This window comes from Microtus oregoni, unplaced genomic scaffold (assembly GCF_018167655.1).
Source record: "Microtus oregoni isolate MIOR12 unplaced genomic scaffold, Mior012 000043F_ref0000047, whole genome shotgun sequence".
Lineage (NCBI taxonomy): Eukaryota > Metazoa > Chordata > Mammalia > Rodentia > Cricetidae > Microtus > Microtus oregoni.
This window is the reverse complement of record NW_024543210.1, coordinates 18,864,538-18,886,365: the sequence shown is the minus strand read 5'-3', so window position 1 is coordinate 18,886,365 and position 21,828 is coordinate 18,864,538.

The window sequence follows — 21,828 nt, the reverse complement described above, 5'->3', positions numbered from 1 at the left end:
ATAATCTGGAATCAGTTAGAAGATAAGCATCGAGGTACAGAGGTGACAGATTATTTAGCCTCTGGCCTACCTGTCAGGAGGTAATATTGATGAATCTGAGGTGAGAAGACCCTTCACGACAGTGGACAGTATAATTACTTGGTTTTACACCACCACAACCAAGAATCATGAACTAAAATTAAAAAGAATGTTGCCAGATGAGCTTCTGTGTTTCTTATTCTCTTTGTCTCTGTCTTGACTACAAAAGCAATGTGGATTATAACCTCAAAGTATGAAAGAGAACTTAGCCTTCCGTCCCTCGAGTTACTTTTGTGAAAGTATCTTATCACAGCAATAAGAAACATAATGAAGTCACTGTCTGTTGTATTCTTTCCTTATAAGTTGATGTTTTATTTATCTTACCATTTGCTGTTTAACTAATTTCCTATGATTTCTGTTGAACTTGTACCTGATGTATTTAAAATTACATCAATTACAATCGCATGACTTTGGATTCTTCTCATTTACTTTTCTTCTTTCCTACTGTTATTCTTTTAGGGTACAATTCTTTGCTTTATGTATCTTTACATTATTAGTCATTTCTGTAGAATGAAATATACACTCATCAGATTTTTTAAATAAATGAATTCTGAAGTATCCAAAATCAATTTTATTTTTGATTGGACAACTGGAGTTTGTTCTCATAAACCGTGTACCATTTGGTATGCATGATTCTTTCACTGTTTTTGTTTGTTTGTGAGAAACAGTTTTTTTTGTGTGTGTATTTCTGGATGTTCTAGAACTAGTTCTGTATTCCAGACTGGCCTAGAACTCACAGAAATCCACCTACCTCCATCTTCTAAGAGCTGTAATTAAAAGTGTACAGCACCACCATCAAGCAACAATTATTTCTTTATTACTGAGTTTGTGTCTAGGAGAGAGAACTCCATGTAAAATATATGGAGGTCAGAGACAACACTGTGGAAGATTTGTCTTTCCCGTCACTTTTTTTTTTTTGTAGACAGTGTTTCTCTGTAACTTTGAAGCCTCTCCTGAGACTATCTCTTTTAGCCAAGGCTGGCCTCAAACTCACAGAGATCTGCCTGCCTCTGTCTCCTGAGTTCTGGGTTTAAAGATGTGCACCACCACTGCCCAGCTCCATTCACTTTTGTATGGGTTCCAGATATTAAACTCAGGTATCCAGGTTCCAGTGCAAGTGTGGTCACACACTAAGCTGTGTCACCATATCTAGGGCAGAACTTTTAAAGGAAAAGACAACAGAACCCTTTATAGCACAGCACTACATTACCTCATGTACTCAGACGCAATGGTTTATACTGCTAATTTTCATAACAACTGTACATAGAAATAAAGTTGATGAAGGAAACCTTAAATACAATGTCAAATATTTGATTTGGGAAATAATTTTTTTCTTAGAAGAAGTTGATTAGCAGTGAAAAGTAGGACGCTTGATTTACAGATTAAAACAAGTGGTCTCTTTAGGAGGTCAGGAAAATTACATTTCTAATATGTGGTCTTGTCAAATTTTACCACAAATATTGAGTGTGTTTTACCAGTTTTAGGTAGTGGAGGAGTGAGGAAAAAAGGTCAAATTCACAGAATCTGTTAGAATTTGATTTGTAACTTTTTTTTTAATTTGCCAACAAGTCACATTTTTCTATGAACATTTTTGTAAAAGAAAAACATAACTTTTCATGCCTGTTATGGAATGATTTAATTTATTATGGCAAGAAGTAGTAAGGAATAGATTCCCACTGAGTACCATGTCACAATTAATGCTTTTGTAAAAACACCCAGTGTCTGAGTCCTTGATTCATACCGTCTACTGGTACATGTCATTTGATGTAGTTTGGAGCATCTGCGATTTGAAATCACTGTAGGTTTAAATTTTTTTCTCTTCCTTGAAAATATTGTATTTCTAGTTAAGGATTCCTGGACACAGCTAATGAATGCTGAGAGAGAGAAGATTAACCTCTTCGAAGGATAAACTTCCTGATTTGCTATTACAAAGTGGTCAGTCCTGAGACCATATAAACATAAATGACAAAAAGAGACTCAGCACTTTGTGTTTATTTGTATTTGTGAGAGTGTGGATGTGTGTGTGTATAAAAGGGACTATTAATTTTAGATTGGGGGCACACAGAAAAAATTGGAGGGAGGAAAAGGAAAGAGGTTATGATGTCATAATATTTTAACTGAAGCATATTTAAAATTTGTTTAAAAAAGTTCCTAAATATTCCAATGTAGTAAAGTACCCTCCATAATTTCTGTAAATACTTTGAGGCACATAATACTGAGAAGGATGACCATCATCAGGCCAAAACTCTGTTTCTATTTGTGACAAAATGTCTCTTCATGTTTCAATGTAAATATATATAAATGTGTGTATATATATATATATATATATATATATATATATATATACACACACACACATTTTACTAGAACATTTGAAATACAATCTACTCCATACCAATCTATACTGAGTTCTTATATAACTACATCTCATTTAAAGACATCCAAGCACAATTGACTAATAAAAATATAACAAAACCTTTTTTTATTTTACTGCTAATATTTTATCAGCTGTGTGTTTGTATAACAATTAAGTCAAGAATTTCTAGTAAATGAATGGCTAATAAAGCCTGTATTTGTAAAGTAAGAACATCTTAAAGCATTGAACAAATGAAAATAACTAGAGAATCTATTTTGTTTTTTAAATATTTTTTATTTCTTTATAAATAATATCATTCAAACTTTCCACTTCCCCCCCTCCTCCACTTCCCTCCCACTTTCCCACTCACCATCCCCTCCCTTTAGTCCTAAGAGGGGGCAGGGTACCCTGCCCTGTGGGAAGTATAAGGTCCTCCCCACTCCATCCAGGCTTAGGAAGGTATGCATCCAAATAGACTAGGGTCCCAAAAATCCAGTACATGCAATTATCCCAGTGCAATTATCATTGGCTCAGAGAAACTATTTTCTGCAGTTTAATATAGCAAGATTTATTATAGATTAGTATCTTCTTAGATCAATATGTATTGATAGAGAACATATAATACTTAAAACTCTACAAAGCTCAATAAATAATCACAGAATGAGCAGTTCTTAAAATCTAAAATACTCAGAGCATGGGTTCAGCTGATCCACTGTAGTGCAGGTTGTGGAAGCTAGGCCTTTAGATAACAAGCTCAGCCGTATAAAATAAAAAGTCCAAGCTCAGGAAATGTGCTGAGCTCCACACCCCAAGAAGCCCTATAAAATCCTTGTCCTCTGCTTTGGTCTCTGCTGTGTCTTGCTGAGCAGAGGCAGCCACCCTACTAGGGTTTACCTTCCAATAAATCTCTCATGAGAGATTAGTTGTGTAGTGTGAAATCACGTATAGATAGGCGTGTATTATACAGACATATTCAGTTTCACTAGCATCATAATGGCTCATTGAGTCTTAGAAATAATATTATTTAAATGACCACTCAACTAAAATCACCTTAGTGATTCAACGTAATGCCAATGAAAATTATCACAACATTCTTAATAGAAATTAAAAACAAACCTCTACAGCACATTATGTAACCAAAAAGCATCCTGTGAAAATGTTATAATCCATTGCAAGGATTATCATTCTACTCCAGAGGAAAAGATTTTCTAAATGTAAGTGTTACAGCTCTGATCTAGAGAGGAAGGTTTCCTCAATGCAAGTGTTTCAGTTTATATGGGGAAAGGTATTCTGGATATAGAGAGCCAATAAATCCCATAGTCACGCTACACAACAGATCTCTCATAATAGATTTATTGGTAGAGAAAACCCTAGTAGGGTGGCCACCTCTGCTCAGGGAAGACACAACAGAAACCTGAGCAGAGGACAGGGATTTTATAGGGCTTCTTGGGGTGTGGAGCTCAACAGAGTGAGGATTTTCAGGATCAGCACTGGTAGGATTTCAGTTTCTGAGCTTGGACATTTTATTCTATAGGGTTGAGCTTGGTCACCTGCTTCTGGAAGGAAGGACTGGTCCTTAGAGTGTTCTGTGGGTACAACCTTGTGGTTGGAGGTCTCCAGGGCCAGGGAATGGCCACTTATAGGCTCTGAGTAACTTATATACTGGATAGCCAAACCTTCCTGAGTAAATAATAATACTGTAGTGATTATCATTGCATATATCAAAATATGATAGTGAGAAATTAATAAAACCATATGGTACTGACACTAAAAGAGAGACTTAGTCCAATGGAACAAAACAGAAGGCTCAACCATGAAGATATTTAACTACAGACATCTGGTCAATGATTCCAACATCATACGTTGGTGAAAGTATAGCATATTCAACAAAGCAAAAGGCCACTGGAGAAATGGATGCTCCCATAGAGAAGAATGAAGTCATCACTGTTTTTATTACTCCATACAAATATTAACTCCAAGTGGATCAATTATATTAACATGAGATTTGGAACAGTAAAATTGCTAGAAGAACACTTGGGAAGTATCCTTCAAGATATAGGTGAGGTATAAGAAGGGATTTTCATTATATATGGTTTTTCCAAAACATAGGATATACATCACCGATAGTGGATACTAACTGAGTATATGGAATGTACTAACATATACATTAACACTTGTAACAAATGTTTCACTCTGTTGTGGAACTTTTTAATTGGGGGGCCATACATCTCAGGAGGGAGAGTGGTGGATGTGGATTTATTTTTCAAACAGTTGGCCATTTAGATAGTGATTGTAGATGATTTCAAATATTGAGCTTTACTCACACAAAATGTAGTGTGCATATACAAAGTGTTTCTTGTTATAAGCATAGATTCTATGCATTCTATTTATTGTTTTAAGTGATATCACCCAAATTTGATTGGAAATGCAAATAATCCTTTTAAAAATTATTTTGATGTGTGATACATGTGAATGTGTGTATCTGTGTTTGATGTGTATGTGTGTGTTTAATGTCATATACATATATGTGTATGCATGGGTGTATGCTTATTTTGGGGAGATCAAAAGAAGTACAGGGTTCCCTCTTTCCTTGTTCCTTTGAGTCAGAGTCTCTTTTTGTTCATGGAGCATAGTGAAATCCAGGAACTTTCAGCAAGTCTCTCTCCAACTATATCAATGCTAGGTTTATAAGTGTGAGGGACTATCTGGCTCTTATATGACAGCTGGTATATAAACTTTAATTTTCATGCTTGACTAAAAACATAACAACGGAGACATCTTTACAGTAAATGGCTAAAATTTGTTTGTTTCTGGTAATTTCTCACATGTACACCTCCTATTCTTCTCTTATAGAACTTTCATACATCTGAGTCACCCACCACACACTCAACTGTCAAAGTCCCTGATGGCAAACAACTACAAATAAACTACTTTTTTCTCAGTCTCACAGATTCATGAAAACCAACAATTCATTTTAAATTTCAAAAACTGAGATACAGTTACTTGGAATGGGTCACATTGCTAAGCCATTTGAAGCAGCTTCCCCTTGCTGTGTTTTCTTCCCTGTTCTCATGGCCCTGTGTGTATTTTCCTAGAGACGTTTCTTTCCTTCATAGCTGTCAACAATAAAGAACCTAGAAACCTGAAACATGGTGGCACTGCAGTAAAAATGACTGCTGTTGTCTGGGAACATGGGCATAAGCAATTGTTATTTAGGTTTGTTGTACAGGAATACAGGCATTTAGCATGGTAAGGCACATGAACATCATGAATTATTTACCTTAGAATATTGAATTACTCAGACCTTTTATCCTCCATCTGCCTAAGAGTAAAAATAAAACATGCATATTGACTGCCATCGGAGGAAGAGCTTTAATGTCTATTCTCATGTCTAGTTTTATCTTCTCCCTTTTCTCTTCTCTTCTCTTCTCTTCTCTTCTCTTTTCTTCTCTTCTCTCCTCTCGTCTTCTCTTCTCTTGTCTTTTCTTCTGTTCTCTTCTTTTCTCTTCATGTCATGTTTGATTTATTATTTCCCTCTCCTCCTCTACTTCATTTTTCATTACACATTTGAATAGAAAAAGAAAACATAACATAGACTAACTTTAAAATAATTTTCAGCATTTATACTCTGCTTATATATGCCTTATTGTGAAGAATCTATTCATTATTGAAGTACTAAACTGTGCCTTAGCATTTTAATTTCGTATCTATTGAACTTTGTTTCTTTTATTACCTTACCAATATTTTCTTTTTATTATTCTGTACTCAGAAAAATGTATTTGTTATTCATATTTGCTTTAGAAGTTGGAGACTCTTAGGTGTTAGACGTAAATGGCTAATTATACTTCAATATGCTTTTTTCTAATTATAATCAATTACAGTCCGTGTTTATATTGTAAAATAATTATAATTAGTGTTACCGTATGTCTACTTTCAGCACTAGTATTTATTTTTGCTTGAAAAGTGTTGCAGGTGATTTTACATTTGCAGGAACTATTTGTTCATTAATTATTTTCTCTATGAATTCACTTTGTACCCACAGAAAAGAAATATATAGTGTAGCTAAGAACTCATGAGTGATCTTCCTGTCTCTACTTCCCAAGTTCCAGAATTAAAGGTGATTCTATTAGAAGCTATTTTTCAGAAAACCGCAATAAAGAATACAATAACATCTACCATTATTTCATTCATTCATGTTTTTTTTCATGAAAAACATATTTTCTGGAATTCTGATTTAGGTGTTATATATTGACAACTAAAAGACAAACAAAACATATGAAATATTAAAAAACATAAAGATGTCACGGTTCAGCAGGCAAATACACTTGATGCAGTATGAACTTGCTATAAAAGTCATATTAGAGCTAATATAATTTTTGAAAATCAAGATAAAGAATTGAATTAGCATTCATTAACCTTTGTTGAATACTTTGTTTTCATAGTATTGTTTAAGATGAAGATGAAGTCTATAGTGTACATAGAACTTCTGGGTCCAAAGATCTTCTGGCTTCAGCCTCTCCAGTAACAAGAACTACAGATGCAGCCCACTGCGTCTAGTAATTGCTAGCTGATTTTAAATGAGAAATATAGCAACTTATGTATCCACGAACAACCTGCATTCTTATTTTTACTTTTTATTTTTTGGCAATTTCATACATGTGTGTAATGTATTCTGATTATGCCTATACCCTCTTCTACCTCCTTCTCACTCCTATCATCCCCTCTTCTCAACTTGTTTGTTTCCTGCATTCTTGACTTTTGGTTTTGTTTATAACCTACTTAGTTTAAGGAAGACCATCTCTATGATCTTATGATCACTGGATTGTGATTATCCATTTGAGCCTAAAAGTGTAAAGAAGCAATGAATCTTTTTTTCCCTCAGTCTGTTTGTAAGAAATAGCTAAGTAGAGAGGTGTGGTCTAATTTTAAATTTGGTAAACATAATGGAAGGTAGAATTCAACTTATATACAGTGGATACATATTAGGAAACTCCGTGACTCTAAAAGTAGTCACTAACACCTTTTAGCCTCTGTACATTATGAATCTCTGAATTTGTAAAGGACATCACTTTTAATGTTGAGACTATATTTGGCATCCAGCTCAGATATTGTCATAGATATGGAGAGAGGATTCCAGTGAATGCTGTTGATCTGAACCACAATAGAAGGTCCTAAGTTCTCCCCTGCCAGCGAAAACTTCTAGCAGCTCTAAACTTTAAGTTAATCTAACTGAAATATAGAGACAGAGAAAAGAGAAAGAGAAATCAATTTCATTTTCTAAACCTTATATTCATGGGTCATATTCTCTTACTCTTCTTATTATATTTCCTTGAAATTTGGTAAAGTTAGTTAGAACAGACCTTATTGATTTGTGAAGAATTCTTAGGACAAGACTTCAAGTATTTCATTAAGTTGGAAATATTCTATTTGTCTTTCTTGGATATCATTTATTGGTATTAGAAATTTAACTTTAATAAATGTTTTGTAAGAACTCGAATTGTTTTAGTCATGGTGAGCATCACATTAAAAATAAAAGAGAACACCTTGGGGTCTATTGAGATGATAACGTTTTTTCCTTTAATGTGTCTATACCATGAAGTACATTGATATACAGATATTACCTGACAAGGACCAAACTTTGCTTTATCAGTTAAAGTTCTTTATGAAATAGGACAAAATCCGGTTCTTTGTCACCTCAACAATAAATCACAACAAATTAATCACCACCCTGTCTGACATTCAGATTCATTTCTTCCTTAAAGTGGCATTTTGATCATCACTCAATGATCACTATATGAAGATCCCAATCACAAGCTTCTAGAAAGATTCCTAATGTTGATATCTTGTGTGAGATTCCTGGTCTATACACTCTTTGTGACCAATTTATCCCATTTTGCTGATGTTACCCTATGATTTCTTCCTCTCCTATTCTTTGTTCTCAGGTACTTGATGCTTCCAGGCAATAGCACATCAATTATACTTCCTTTATTTAAACAATTGATCACAGTTTTTACCCTCCTAGATCTTTGATACAGCCACTACAGTCCTGGACACCACATTCTCTCCCTAATCCTCTAAAGCCAGAAATGTGGAAGTATCAAGTTGATTGCTCTCTGTTCTTTTTTTTTTTAACTTTAAGATTGAATTTTAATAAGAAGTAAGAAATTAGAACTAGTATTATTTGTGGCTTTTCCATATTGACTCTAGAGTTTTCTAAAATCCTCTAGGTCTGTGCTTCTTTGGTTGATCAAGTCATTTTTGAGGAGCAATAGAAATGTATTATAAAGTTTTCTATAATGCATAAATTCTTTATGATCAAAACACTCTGAGACATGAGGAAAATAAAGAATTTATAATATATAATAGATATTAAAGCTTCATATTATATTATAAACTACAATGAAATAGAAATTACAATAGATATTAAATATTATACATCATCTCTATATAATATAGTCTATCTTATTAAGAAAAGATTAATTTGATTGATGTGTGTGTGTTCATGTGTCTGTGAAGAGGTGAGTAAGGCTGGAAAGATGGTAGCTAGCAAAAGTTATAATCATTCCTGAATTATCTTTTTATATTTTATGTATATGACTGTTTTACCTGAATATCCGCTTGTGTTTTGAATCCATACCTAATGAGTAGAGGTCAAAAGAGAGTTTTGATTTTCTGAACTGAAGTTGTAAGTCACTAAATATGTTCTGGAATTGAACCCAAGTCATCTACAAAAGCAGCCAGTGTTTTTCAAGACTGACCAATTTGACTAGTACTTGCTTTGCCAGTTCTGAAATTAAACTGTACTGATTTTATCCACAAGGTAAATTAAATGTATGTGTAAATGCTTTGAGTTTCAAGGCTAAAGGAAAGAGGTAATATTCACACCTGTGGTATCCATATTTGTATACTGAAATGATGTGTATGACCTACCCTGTGCCAAGATTTAAAAAAAAAAACCTTTTATTTAGCCATGAACATTTTTCTTTACATTTTAATGCTACTCAAATGCTTTAAAAAATGTTAAAATATATGGAAAAAAGGAGATGTATTTATTGCTTAATCCTGTTGAGTTTACCATCTATAATAAGGTAAATTTTCAATTCATCATGATTGGGGATGATGATAACTATAATATGTTTACCTATTGATTAGTATTTTTGTTTACTTGACAGAAGTTAGAGTAGTTTAAGAAGAAGTACATCAACTGAGAAAATAACTCTATCCAATTGGCCTCTGGGCAAGCCAATATGGAAATTTCTTGTTTAACAACTGATCCCGCCCTCTATGGGTGCTGCAAACCAGAACAGATAGTAAAGACATGAATAAACAACAAGCAGGATCAAGCCAGTAAGCATAATAACTCTATGGTTTCTGTTTCAGCTTGTACCTCCAAGTTTCACTTTAAGTTTTTGCATTGACTTCCCTCAGTGCTGGTGTATGACTTGAGAGTTGCAACCTGGAAGAAATCCTGTTTCCATAGAGATTTGGATGAGAATGGCCATTGTCGGCTTGTGTGTTTGATCACAGTTAGTAGAACTATTTGGAAATTATTAGGAGGTGTATCCTTGCCCTTGTTGTAGTAGGTACAACTTTGGATATGACTTTGTTGGAGAAGCTATGTCACTGGGGGCAGGCTTTCAGGTTTTAAAAGATCACATCAGGACCAATCTCTCTCTCTCTCTCTCTCTCTCTCTCTCTCTCTCTCCCTCCCTCCCTCCCTACCTCCCTCTGTCCCTCCCTCCCTCCCTCTCTCTGTCTCTCTGTCTCTGTCTCTGTCTCTCTCCTTTCTGTTGTCTAGGAATCAGGATAAGAAAGGTCTCAGCTACATCTTCAGTGCCATAACTGTCTGCTTCTCGTCATTATGATCATGGAGTAACCTCCTAAAATTGCAAGCAAGCCCCACATTAAACACTTTATTTTATAAGAGCATGCCTTGGTGATTGTGTTGCTGCACAGCCCAGTAACTAAGACACTCCTGTAGGGGAAAGTCTTGTAGCTGTGGAGCTGCAAAGATAGAGAGGCTTATATAGGGCGTCTGAGGAGCAGAGATTCTCCAGGGAGAAGAAGCATTGATTAGTTTTCCCTGTCCAGTTTAGATGTACGGTGGCAGAGATGGCTCTGATGTTATGTCTAAACTGTGTTTCTTTCACTGGTCATTTTTAGCCTTTTGACTCTAATCTTAGGACCAGGACATATTTTATTTTTCACTGGCTCTGATCTTGGGTCAAAGTGTGCTTCATTGGTACTGGTTTCAGAGTCAAAGCATGTTTCTTTGGTTCTGGGTTCAGGGATAAAGGTGTTTCTTTGCCTGGTTCAGGTCTCAGATCCAGGGTGTGCTTCTTTCACTGGTTCTGGGTTCAGAGACAGGCTCCTCAGTGATTGCTTACTGTCCTGTTTCATTTGGCCATTTTACCTTACAACTCTCCTGATGTAGGAGGGGACTGGGCTGCGTTCTGCAGCTTATACCTGAAATAACCACACAGAAATTGTATTAATTTAATTATTCTTCTTGGCCAACTCTCACATCTTGATTAACCCATTTCTCTTAAATCTGTGTATCACCATGTGACTGTGGCTTACTGGCAAGATTCTAACCTACATCCCTTTCAGGCCAGAGATTCATAGTGTCTGCCACACTTTCCTTCTTCCCAGAATTCTGTTCTGTCTACTCCACCCACTTAAGGGCTGCCCTATCAAAAGGCCAAAGCAGTCTCTTTATTTAACCAATGAAAGCAAAACACAAACAGGAGAACCTCCTATACCACTCCCCAAGTTTATTTTGGTCATGGTGTTTTGACAGATTAGTAGACATTCTAAGGAGGACAAGATAAAAAACAATACACATGGAAAATGCAGAAAATGCTCAAGGCATAACCAAGAGTTAAATTCCAGGTTTCATTTATTATTTGCACTAATAAAATTTTCATCGAGGCATTATTCTTTTTTCAAAAAGGCATAATTCAAAGGAATATACTCTTTAGACAACTAAATGCAGCATTATAGCTAACGAATTGATACAATAAACCAGAACATCTCTATTGATGCTTCCCTCCTCTCTTTCATTATCTCATGTTTTTGTCTTCAGAGTTTTGAACTAGTTTCTTAACTCAGTGCAGATGTAATAAATCAGCTTCAGTTTGAACTTGAAAAAATAGGCTTTATGTAAGTGTAATGTGTAGCAATTTCTCCATCCATCATATTTCCTCTCATGTTTTTAGACAATCCTCACTCTCTCCCTCCATCACATCTTTTCAAGCTATTTTTATAGATTATCAACATCTCTTTGAACTGACTATAAATTTAAGGTGTGTATGTGATGAATATACACTGGCATAATTTCAAACTTTATGATAGCTCCCAGCATTTGATTGTTATAATGTATACTTTCTGTTATTATTCAATTAATTGTAACATAATATCAGGCATGCAGACATCATTGTTTCCATTTACTAGGTTCTGAACAGTGGAATTTTGTCCTCTGGCTTTGCTTGGTATCATAAATTACTTGGTAGTAATTATCTCCTAAAATGTATTTCAAACCTTCTCATTTTCTGCTTGAATTCCAAGTGAGATTTTGGTTAAGAGATTCCTAAAAACGTATGGCAAGTTTGTTTTCACTCTATCTCTCAACAAAGAAATAGATCAAAGGGACTTTTGGGATTTTGTGATATGTCATTTGAGGAGTTTGTGAACTACTTTCACCGAAAGTACAATTCCATTATTTTACCAATGTAAAATTCCATAATCCATCATTTTTGTGCAAGCAGTAAAACATAAGTTTAAACTCCAAAGTACCCTGATCACTTCAAATTTGTTATGTAAGTGTGAAACCAAGGATTTAAATGTGTCAAGTTTAAGGACTATGAATTGTTTGTGTGTGTGTCAGAAATATTGTCAGTCTAATAAACAGATGAACATATGACTGAATTTTGTTAGCAGAAAACATAATGAACTCTCAATGATTCTCTTATAAAGTGAATTATGGGGCTTTCATATTTCTTTCCATTGAAGGACTGCTATACAGATAAAAAGCAATGCCAGTGATTCTTATTCTTATTTTTCTGCTCTTTTAACATGTATAATCTCAATTAATCCTCATGAACTACTAACACAATCAACCAATGAAGTCATACAGAGATAATTATTTGACTTCTTATCTTTTTTTTATTTAAAAAATTTCTGCCTCCTCCCCGCCTCCCATTTCCCTCCCCCTTCCCCCAACTCCTCTCCCCCTCCCCCCACTCCTTTCCCCCTCCCTCTCCAATCTGAAGAGCTGTCAGGGTTCCCTGCCCTGTGGGAAGTCCAAGGTCCTCTACCCTCCATCCAGGTCTAGGAAGGTGAGCATCCAAACAGGCGAGGCTTCCACAAAGACAGTTCATGCAGTAGGATCAAAACCCAGTGCCATTGTCCTTGGCTTCTTATCAACCCTCATTGTCTGACATGTTCAGAGAGTCCTGTTTTATCCCATGCTTTTTCAATCCCAGTTCAGCTGGCCTTGGTGAGTTCCCAATAGATCTGCCCCACTGTCTCAGTGGGTGGGTGCATCCCTCGTGGTCCTGACGTCATTGCTCATCTTCTCCCTCCTTCTGCTCCTCATTTGGATCTTGGGAGCTCAGTAGGTGCTCCAATGTGGGTCTCTGTCTATATCTCCATCCATCGCCAAATGAAGGTTCTATGGTGATATGCAAGATATTCATCAATATGGCTATAGGATAGGGCCATTTCAGGTTCCCTCTCCTCAGCTGCCCAAGGAACTAACTGGGGACAGCTCCCTGGACACCTGGGAGCCTCTCTAGAGTCAAGTCTCTTGCCAACCCTAAGATGGCTCCCTTAGTTAGGATATATACTTCCCTGCTCCCATATCCACCCTTCCTTTATTCCAACCATCCCATTCCCCCAAGCTCCCACTATCCTCCCCTTCTCACTTTTCTCTCCCCATTTCCCCTTACCCCCATCCCACCCCACTCCCAAGTTCCCAATTTTTACCCGACAATCTTGTCTACTTCCAATATCCAGGAGGATGACTATATGTTTTTCTTTGGGTTCACCTTCTTATTTAGCTTCTCTAGGATCACAAATTATAGGCTCAATGTCCTTTATTTATGGCTAGAAACCAATTATGAGTGAGTACATCCCATGTTCATCTTTGTGGGTCTGGGTTACCTCACTCACGATAGTGTTTTCGATTTCCATCCATTTGCATGCAAAATTCAAGATGTCATTGTTTTTTACCGCTGAGTAGTAATCTAATATGTATATATTCCACACTTTCTTCAGCCATTCTTCCATTGAAGGGCATCTAGGTTGTTTCCATGTTCTGGCTATTACAAACAATGGTGCTATGAACATAGTTAAACAAATGCTTTTGTAATATGATAGGGCATCTCTTGGGTATATTCCCAAGAGTCTTTATAGACACTAAGTAATAACTTTTAGAACAGAATCACGACATGTATAAAATAGCCAAATTTATTGATATTCTATGGATAACAGATATCAAAGAAATGGAAGCTTCAAATAATGATTGATATCACATTTATCTCCTGTGTCTCGATTTATTGTGGGCAATTTATTCAGTGTCAAAGATTGATTTCTACACACATGTCAATAAAACATTGCCCTAGTTCCTTTGCTATTTCTGTGATAAAACATTACGAACAAGGGAACTTATATAAGAGTTTAATGAGGGCTTATAGTTTCAGAGGGTTAGAGTCCATGACCATCATGGTGGGTAGCATGGAAGCAAGTATATGGGTATGACACTATAATAGAAATTGAGAGTTTTCATTTAACCCACAATCATGAGGAAGAATGACATTTGGAATTCCATGGGCTTTTGGAACCTCAGTGCCAACCCCCAGTGATATACTTCTTCCCACAAGGCCAGAACTCTTATTCTTCCCAAACTGTACATCAGTTTGAGGCTAGCCATTCTTAATATAAGCATAAACATTCAAACTACCACAAGCTCAATTCATGATTTTCATGTAGCTTTAGTGCCAATCAATAGATGATGGAAAAATAAACATACTAGCACATACAACAGAATATTTACTCACTCATAAAATGGAACCCTAATTTTTACTTTGTCATTCAAAAGTCTGAAAGATATTATTTTGGCTGACCTTAGCTACCATAGAGCAGAAAAACAAAACATGTTCTAAACCATATGTACAAACTAAAGGGTTGATTAGCACACACACACACACACACATACACACACACACACATACACACACACATATACATACATGCACATACACATATATTTATATAGCCTGATCTCAAATACATATTCTTTATGAATTAAAATTTTATCATTTATGTTCTTGATGAACTAATGCAATTTAAAATTTAAATAAATAAGGAAAAGTAACTTACAATGAAAATCTATAATAAACCTCAACCTCATAATCCTCTGCAGCAGGAGAAAACACACCAGTGATGACTTTCCTAAACTTCTGTCACCTGCAATACCACTGGTCTAAAAGTATCATGACAGCTACTGCGGTAGCAGAATAGGAGCCTAAACTGAGTTTTCTCACTCTTTTTTTCAGTGTCAGGGTTTAATTCCTAAACTAAATTTGCTTTCCTTAATTATCCGAATCAATTGTTTGAATGGTGTCATATCTACACAATAACAGCACAACTCCACAGTTAATTTTAATTAGCTAAACATAATGGAGCCGGATGGCAATCAACCAGATGGGGAATTTATAACATTGAACCCATGCTACTCTAAATGGTAATGACCATAAAATAAAGAAGTCTAGATTTCTTTTTCTCTCCATCTTCTTCAGAAAATAAAAATATATGACTCTTTGAAATGTTTAGTAGGGATTGCTAGTCTACTTTTAGTTTCAATAGTGAACAAAAGTGAGAGTTAAAAAAGCTTGTCGTAGCAGAATCAAAAGCCCACAAAAGTAACTTTGTGGTTGTCCTATGTAATTTCAGTGTAGTAAGCTTCTTTCAAATAGATAATGAACCTTACAATACCTTTAGAAATAGTGTCATGAAAAGTCGTGCAGTCAACAAAATCATAAGAACATACTGGCTGATACAACAAATTCCAAGAACTCAGACATTGAAACACTCCAAGCTGTTTAAAGTGAGTGCTCATATCGGTGATTAACTAGAAGAAGATGTTGACTCATACATGTGTGATTTCTAAAGGTTTCAATTTTACCTGTTTATTTTTATAATTAAACCCAGAGACGTATGCTCGGAAAACTCCCTAGCAACAGTTGTACTTTAGTTCTAATGTTTTTTTTATTATAGAGAATAATCCAATCAATAAATTTCATAAGGATATATTATTAGCATACAGCAAAATGTCATTGAGTAGAATAGAGGATGGTACATTTTCTTTAAAGGATTAAATAAATAATCAATATGGTAAACTTAGCCGTCCAAATAGTATCTGTATTTTTAATACAAGGGCGTCTATGCGATAAGCCAAAGAGAAAGGCAGTGTAGTTAGTTTTTGTTTTCTTCATTGGCACCGACTACCGGCCATAAACAACCAAAAAATAAATAAAAATGTTTTATGGAATATTCCTGAAATATTTGAATGAGCATGCATTTGGATTTAATTGAATGTGGTTAATATATTGTGATGATTGCTACAGACCAGTAAGATATGTTTTAACAGAGAATGTATATATCTCTTCATTTCTAATTTAGGGTAACAGAGTTGGAAAAAGAATACAATTAGTTTTGCCTGGACTTGGTTGAGGTCACGGGAAGATGCTATCCAAGAAAGGTGCAGGAATGAAAAGACCTGGTGCTGTCACTGGAGAGGAAGCATTAGACAGCACTTCTCAGGCTTTGGCCCATTTGCCAGCTACTTTCCAAATATGGTTTCTTGATGTGGGAGTGTCAGATATCAATCTGTTAATTTCATTGGTTAAGCAATAAAGAAACTGCTAGGCCCATTTGATAGGCCCACCCTTAGGTGGGTGGAGTAAACAGAACAGAAGGCTGGGAGAAAGAAGCTGAGTCAGTGAGTCGCCATGATTGATTCTCACACTCCAGACAGACGCTGGTTAAGATCATTCCTGGTAAACCAGCTCGTGGGCTACAGCAGATTATTAGAAATTGCCTAGTCCAGGTGCGAGAGCTAGCCTACAAGAGGCTAGATAGAAATGGGCCAAGCGGTGTTTAAAAGAATACAGTTTCTGTGTAATTATTTCGGGTAAAGCTAGCCGTGGGGGTGGCCGGGTGCCAGGGATGCAGCCCGCCGCTCTTATTACTACAACAGTTTCTGAGAGATGTGTGCATTCTTTCACAATTACAGTCAGGTCTATCTTTTCACTCTGAGCCATGTTTAGCTTTAGGTGTGTCTGTTGAATTTACATAATCTTCAGTTGGAAAAGTCACTTTGTTTTTGAATCCCAATAGTTTCATTTGTAGCATTATTTTATTGGATGTTACAGTGACTGCTGATTAGAATGGTGAATGTTAACATAAACAAGTTCTCAACACATAGTGAATTCTTAATAAATTGTCATTGTTTGGATCTATTTCAATAATGTACTTAGAAGTTCCTTTCCCTTCACTCCCTCACAAATGTCTGTGTTTCCATGACTAGAACAGTTTCTCAGGCAGCTGCGTCCCCGGAGACAGTTTTCAATGCCTAGAGCACTGGTTCTCTGTAGTGATATTTTGTTTTTGATCTAACAAGTAAAGCTTACTTGAAGATCAGAGGGCAGAACTAAGTCACCAGAGGCCAGTAAGTGGTGACACACACTTTTAATACTAGTACTCGAGACTCGAGAGGGAGAGGCAGAGGAATCTCTGTTAGTTCAAGTCCACCCTGGAATACATGAAATTGAATATGTCTGAAAGAGAAACAGCTCACACAAAAGTGATCCCAATGCTTGGAATCACATACCTTTAATCCCAGCACTAGGGAGGTAGAGACAGAAGTGACATAACTGGGCAGAGAGAGAAAGATAAGGCAGGAGGAGACAGGAGCTCAGTGCAGTCTGAGGTTTTGGTGGAGATGCAGTCTAAGGATCCAGTCAGAAAATGCAGTCTAAGAAGGGAGTCTGAAGAGAGGATCATGCCTTGGGTATGAGCATTGGTAGATGTAAGAACTCTCTAGTGGCTGGATGCTCTGCTTCTCTGATATTCAGCATTAAGCTCTAAAAAACGTTTAGGGAGAGGTATCATATTTTATTTAAAGTTTCATAGGATCAAATACATGGCTGATTGATTTCATACATGTGCACAAACTGTTGTGATAGATAAAGGACACTCTTTGAGCTCATGAGCAGTAGGAAATGAGAAATCATTCTCAATATAATATAGAAAAACACACAATGCCAATATTGTTTAGTTACAGATTTTGAGATACCTCTGTAAGCATGATTTTTTTTTAATTCAGAGTTGAAATGGTAGGTAAAGTGTTTATTATGGGAGAAATAGAATATTTTAATTTTCATCAGATGTAAAGAAGCTGAAAACATGTTGCTACATAGCACACCATTGATGAGGTAGCTTGGGTGGCAGCCACAATCAGAACAGTGTCTGTTAAGCAAAATGTTTCCGTTTACTCAGACAAATAACCCATGCCTGGAAAACAGATTGATTTTCAAGTGAATTTAGCAAGACTGAAAGTAATTGACAGCCCCAGAGATAGAATTCCTTCATTAGTTTACAGAACAGGTACCTCATATATGTTATTCTGAATGTGATATTGTCTCAAGCAGAGTATGCAACAGTGAATTGAGCAATTTACATTAGGTGACAGAAAACATTTTTCTCATTCTGTTTATAATTCTGGGTGACTTTGAAATAGGCATACACACATTGTCATTCACAACTTTTCAAAATAAGTGATTAAAAAAATATTGTGTACACGTGGGTATCTCTGTGAATACATGTGTGTCATTGTGTTTCAATGTGTCTATATACTGCATCATGGTGACCATCTGACAGTTGTAATACTTGACAACTTGAATCATTATTTACTTTCATACATTTACATATATATAGTGTGCATGTGTGTGTGTGTGTGTGTGTGTATGTATGTGTGTATTCATATGTCACAGTGACCCTTTAGAGGTCAAATGAAGACTTGCTAGAGCCAGTTCTCTCCTCTACCATGTGGGTCCTAGGATTGGAACTCAGATTATCAGTATTATCTTGCAAAGATTTACCCATTTAGCGATCTTGCCTGCACTTTTAATAATTAAGATAAGAAAAAGTTTTAAAAGTTGTATCATTTATTTAATTTTAAAAGATGGGTCTATCTGAAAAGGCTTTGGAAGTATGCACCATGTCATCAGATAACAGCTCTGTAGCTGTCCTTTAGATGAGCCCTGGCTTTTACATTGGCAGTTCACTCTTGGGAAGAACATTTAGCTACTAATAATCTTTGCTGCCACCAGCACAGCCACTGTGTTCTCTCTCAAGGAATAACACTCAGACCAACCAACCAACCAACAAACAAACAAAATCAGGAGACAAAACTCAACCCCTGTCAAGGTAAATACAGGGCAGAGAAAGAAAAGAAAGAAAAAGAAAAATGACTATGCCACATTCAGCGGTATGAGCAAGACTGAAGTTAAGGAGTGCCCTTCGTTGGTATTCAGGAAACTCTTCTTTCTTTGTGACTGTGTACATTTTATTCCTATGATTATCCTTTACAATTAAGAGAGCAAGAACTGATCAGCAGAAGAGCAAAGTAAAGATCGAAAGTAGAATAAGAGGTGCAGAGTCTTCCATACAAACTGCATGCCAATATTCACAGAAGGAATGCATGCTGGTAGTAGCTGTTTAAAATCTCAGGATAAACAAGGCTAACCACTCTGGTATAATACCTTAACTCAATGAGGCGGGATGTTTGCATATATTTTAATGATTTATTCTCTCTCTCTCTCTCTCTCTCTCTCTCTCTGTGTGTGTGTGTGTGTGTGTGTGTGTGTGTGTGCATGGGTGTGTTTGTGAGAGAGAGGGGGAGGGAGGGAAGAAAAGAGAGGGGGAGAGGGAGAAAGTGTTAGAGTCCATAGAAGAGGACCCATTAAAGTTAGAGATTTCAGGCATATTCTTGCTCCTTCAAGTTTATTGATAGGAAGTTTGACTTAAGGTGTGCCTGCTTCAGGGATGTCTTGACCTAAAGTGTGGTTACTTGGTGTTCTGGGTATTAAAATGGTAATTACATTGTTTGCTCCTTGTTTGTAATATAGTAAAGACGTCTTGTTTTCTTCACCCTGTTTAGGTGCCAGTATTTAATTATCATGAGAAATAAAAACGGGCTAATTCATTATACACTGAGTTGCTCACTGACTCTGACTCTATTCTGTATCTTTGTGTGTGTGTGTGTGTGTGTGTGTGTGTGTGTGTGTGTATATATATATATATATATATATATATATATATATATTTATAGTGCCTCTGTTTTTCCTATCTAACATTTCTGATCCACACACCCCTACCCTGGAACATATAAACTAAAGCAGTTGAGGCTGGACGCTGAAAGATGGCCCTCCATGTGGGACTTCCAATGGGGGGAGGAGTGCTTTGAATTGGAAGATGAATATCAATTCAGTTGTTTCTAGATGCCAGGGGGTCTGATCACTCTGAAACTGAAGTAGCAGGTACTTTTAAACGAAAGGATTTGAATTTTGCTAAAGGCTTTTTTTTTTTAGCATCTAATGAGATTGATGATCATGTTTTGTTTTGTTTTTCCAATTTATTTACATGGTAGATTACACTGACTCATTTTCTTATGTTGTACCATCCCTGCATCTCTGTGATTCGGGTCCCAGGAAGTAAACACAAGTCCTCTGAAGGGACAGTGCAGTGCTCTTAGGTGCTGAACCATCTCTCCAACCCCTACATAGTTTGAATAATTTGTCCTGAACCAGAGAAACCCAGAGTTAAATCACATTAACTCCTGTACATATGGATATATCCAAGTTCTTTTAGTTCTTTTTTTTTAATTTAAAATATTTTAACTTTACATACTAGCCCCAGTTTGCACTTCCTCTACTTCTGCTGACCCTAGCCTCTGCCCAGGCTTCCTCCCATTCACTCCTCAGAGGAGGTAAGGCCTCCCTTGAGGAGTCAACAAAGTCTGTTATACCAAGTTGAGGTAGGACCAAGACCCTCCTCCCTGTATCTGGCTTAGCAATTTATCCCACCTTAGGGAATGGCCTCCAAAAAATCAGTTCAGGAACTCAGGATAAGTCCTGGTCCTACTGCCTAAAAACTCCCAGACAAATCAAGCCACATAAATGTTACATTCAGAGGGCTTAGTTCGATTCCATGCAGGATCCACAGCTGTCAGTCCAGTATCCATGAGTTCCTACTATCTTGCCTCAGCTGTCTCTGTGGTTTTCCGAGTCATGATCTTGACCACCCTTGCTTATATGATCTCTCTTCCCTCTCATCAACTAAGCTCCAGGAGCTCAGTCCAGTGCTTGTTTGTGGATCACAGCATCTGTTCTCATCAGGTACTAGATGTAAATTTAATGATGACAATTAGGGTAGTCACTAATCTGATTATAGGGAAAGGCCAGTTCAGGTACTTTCTTCACTCTGCTAGGAGTCTTAGTTAGGGTCATTTGTGTGGATTCCTGGGAATTTCCCTAGCACCTGCTTTCTCTCTGATGATATTAAGACATCTCTTTTGTTGCTCCACCTCTCTGTTCCTCCCTAACTTGTCCATTTTGGCCCTCATGTTCCCTATTAGCATAGAGATGGGGAGGGAGAGAGGGAGGGAAGGAGGGCGGTGGGAGTGAAAGACCCTCAGAGTGGTCCTTCCCTCAGGAGGAGACCCCTAACCCAAGGAACAGTCAACACCACTGGCTGCAATTAGCAAGAGGTTTATTGGGTAGGCACAGGTACCTGTGGGAGGTAAAGTCCTTTCGGAGGACTTGCCCGCCTGCAGGCTGGGAGAAGGTCTTTTTATAGGAAAAGGGTAGCAAAAGCAGGCATACAGAAGCAATGCATGGTTGCAGGGATCTAATTGGTCAGTTCGAATGAGGCGATGGGTTCATTTAGGGGACAAGTTCCCTGGAGACATGAAGGTCTGATAATAATAACAGACTTGGCCCTATCTAGGGTACATGTAGTTTTTCCCAGAACTGTTCATTCCCCTCCTAAGCCTGGTGTCTGACCATAGATATCCTGTTTGACCGCCTAGGAGTACTGACTTTACCTTGAACTTACATTTGTTTGTGTGAAGGCTTTGCAAAATGGCATTACAGTAGCTAAGCTGGGGTCTTTCAGGAGAAGTATTCTTAAGTCAAATATTTCTATAGATTATTATTTCTTCATCTATGTTGAGAGTTGAAGTTTGACCCAACCTTTTGCCTCATCATTTCTTTATTAAATAAAATTTCTGAACTTATTTTAATGTAGAAACTTCAGTAATTTAAAATTAT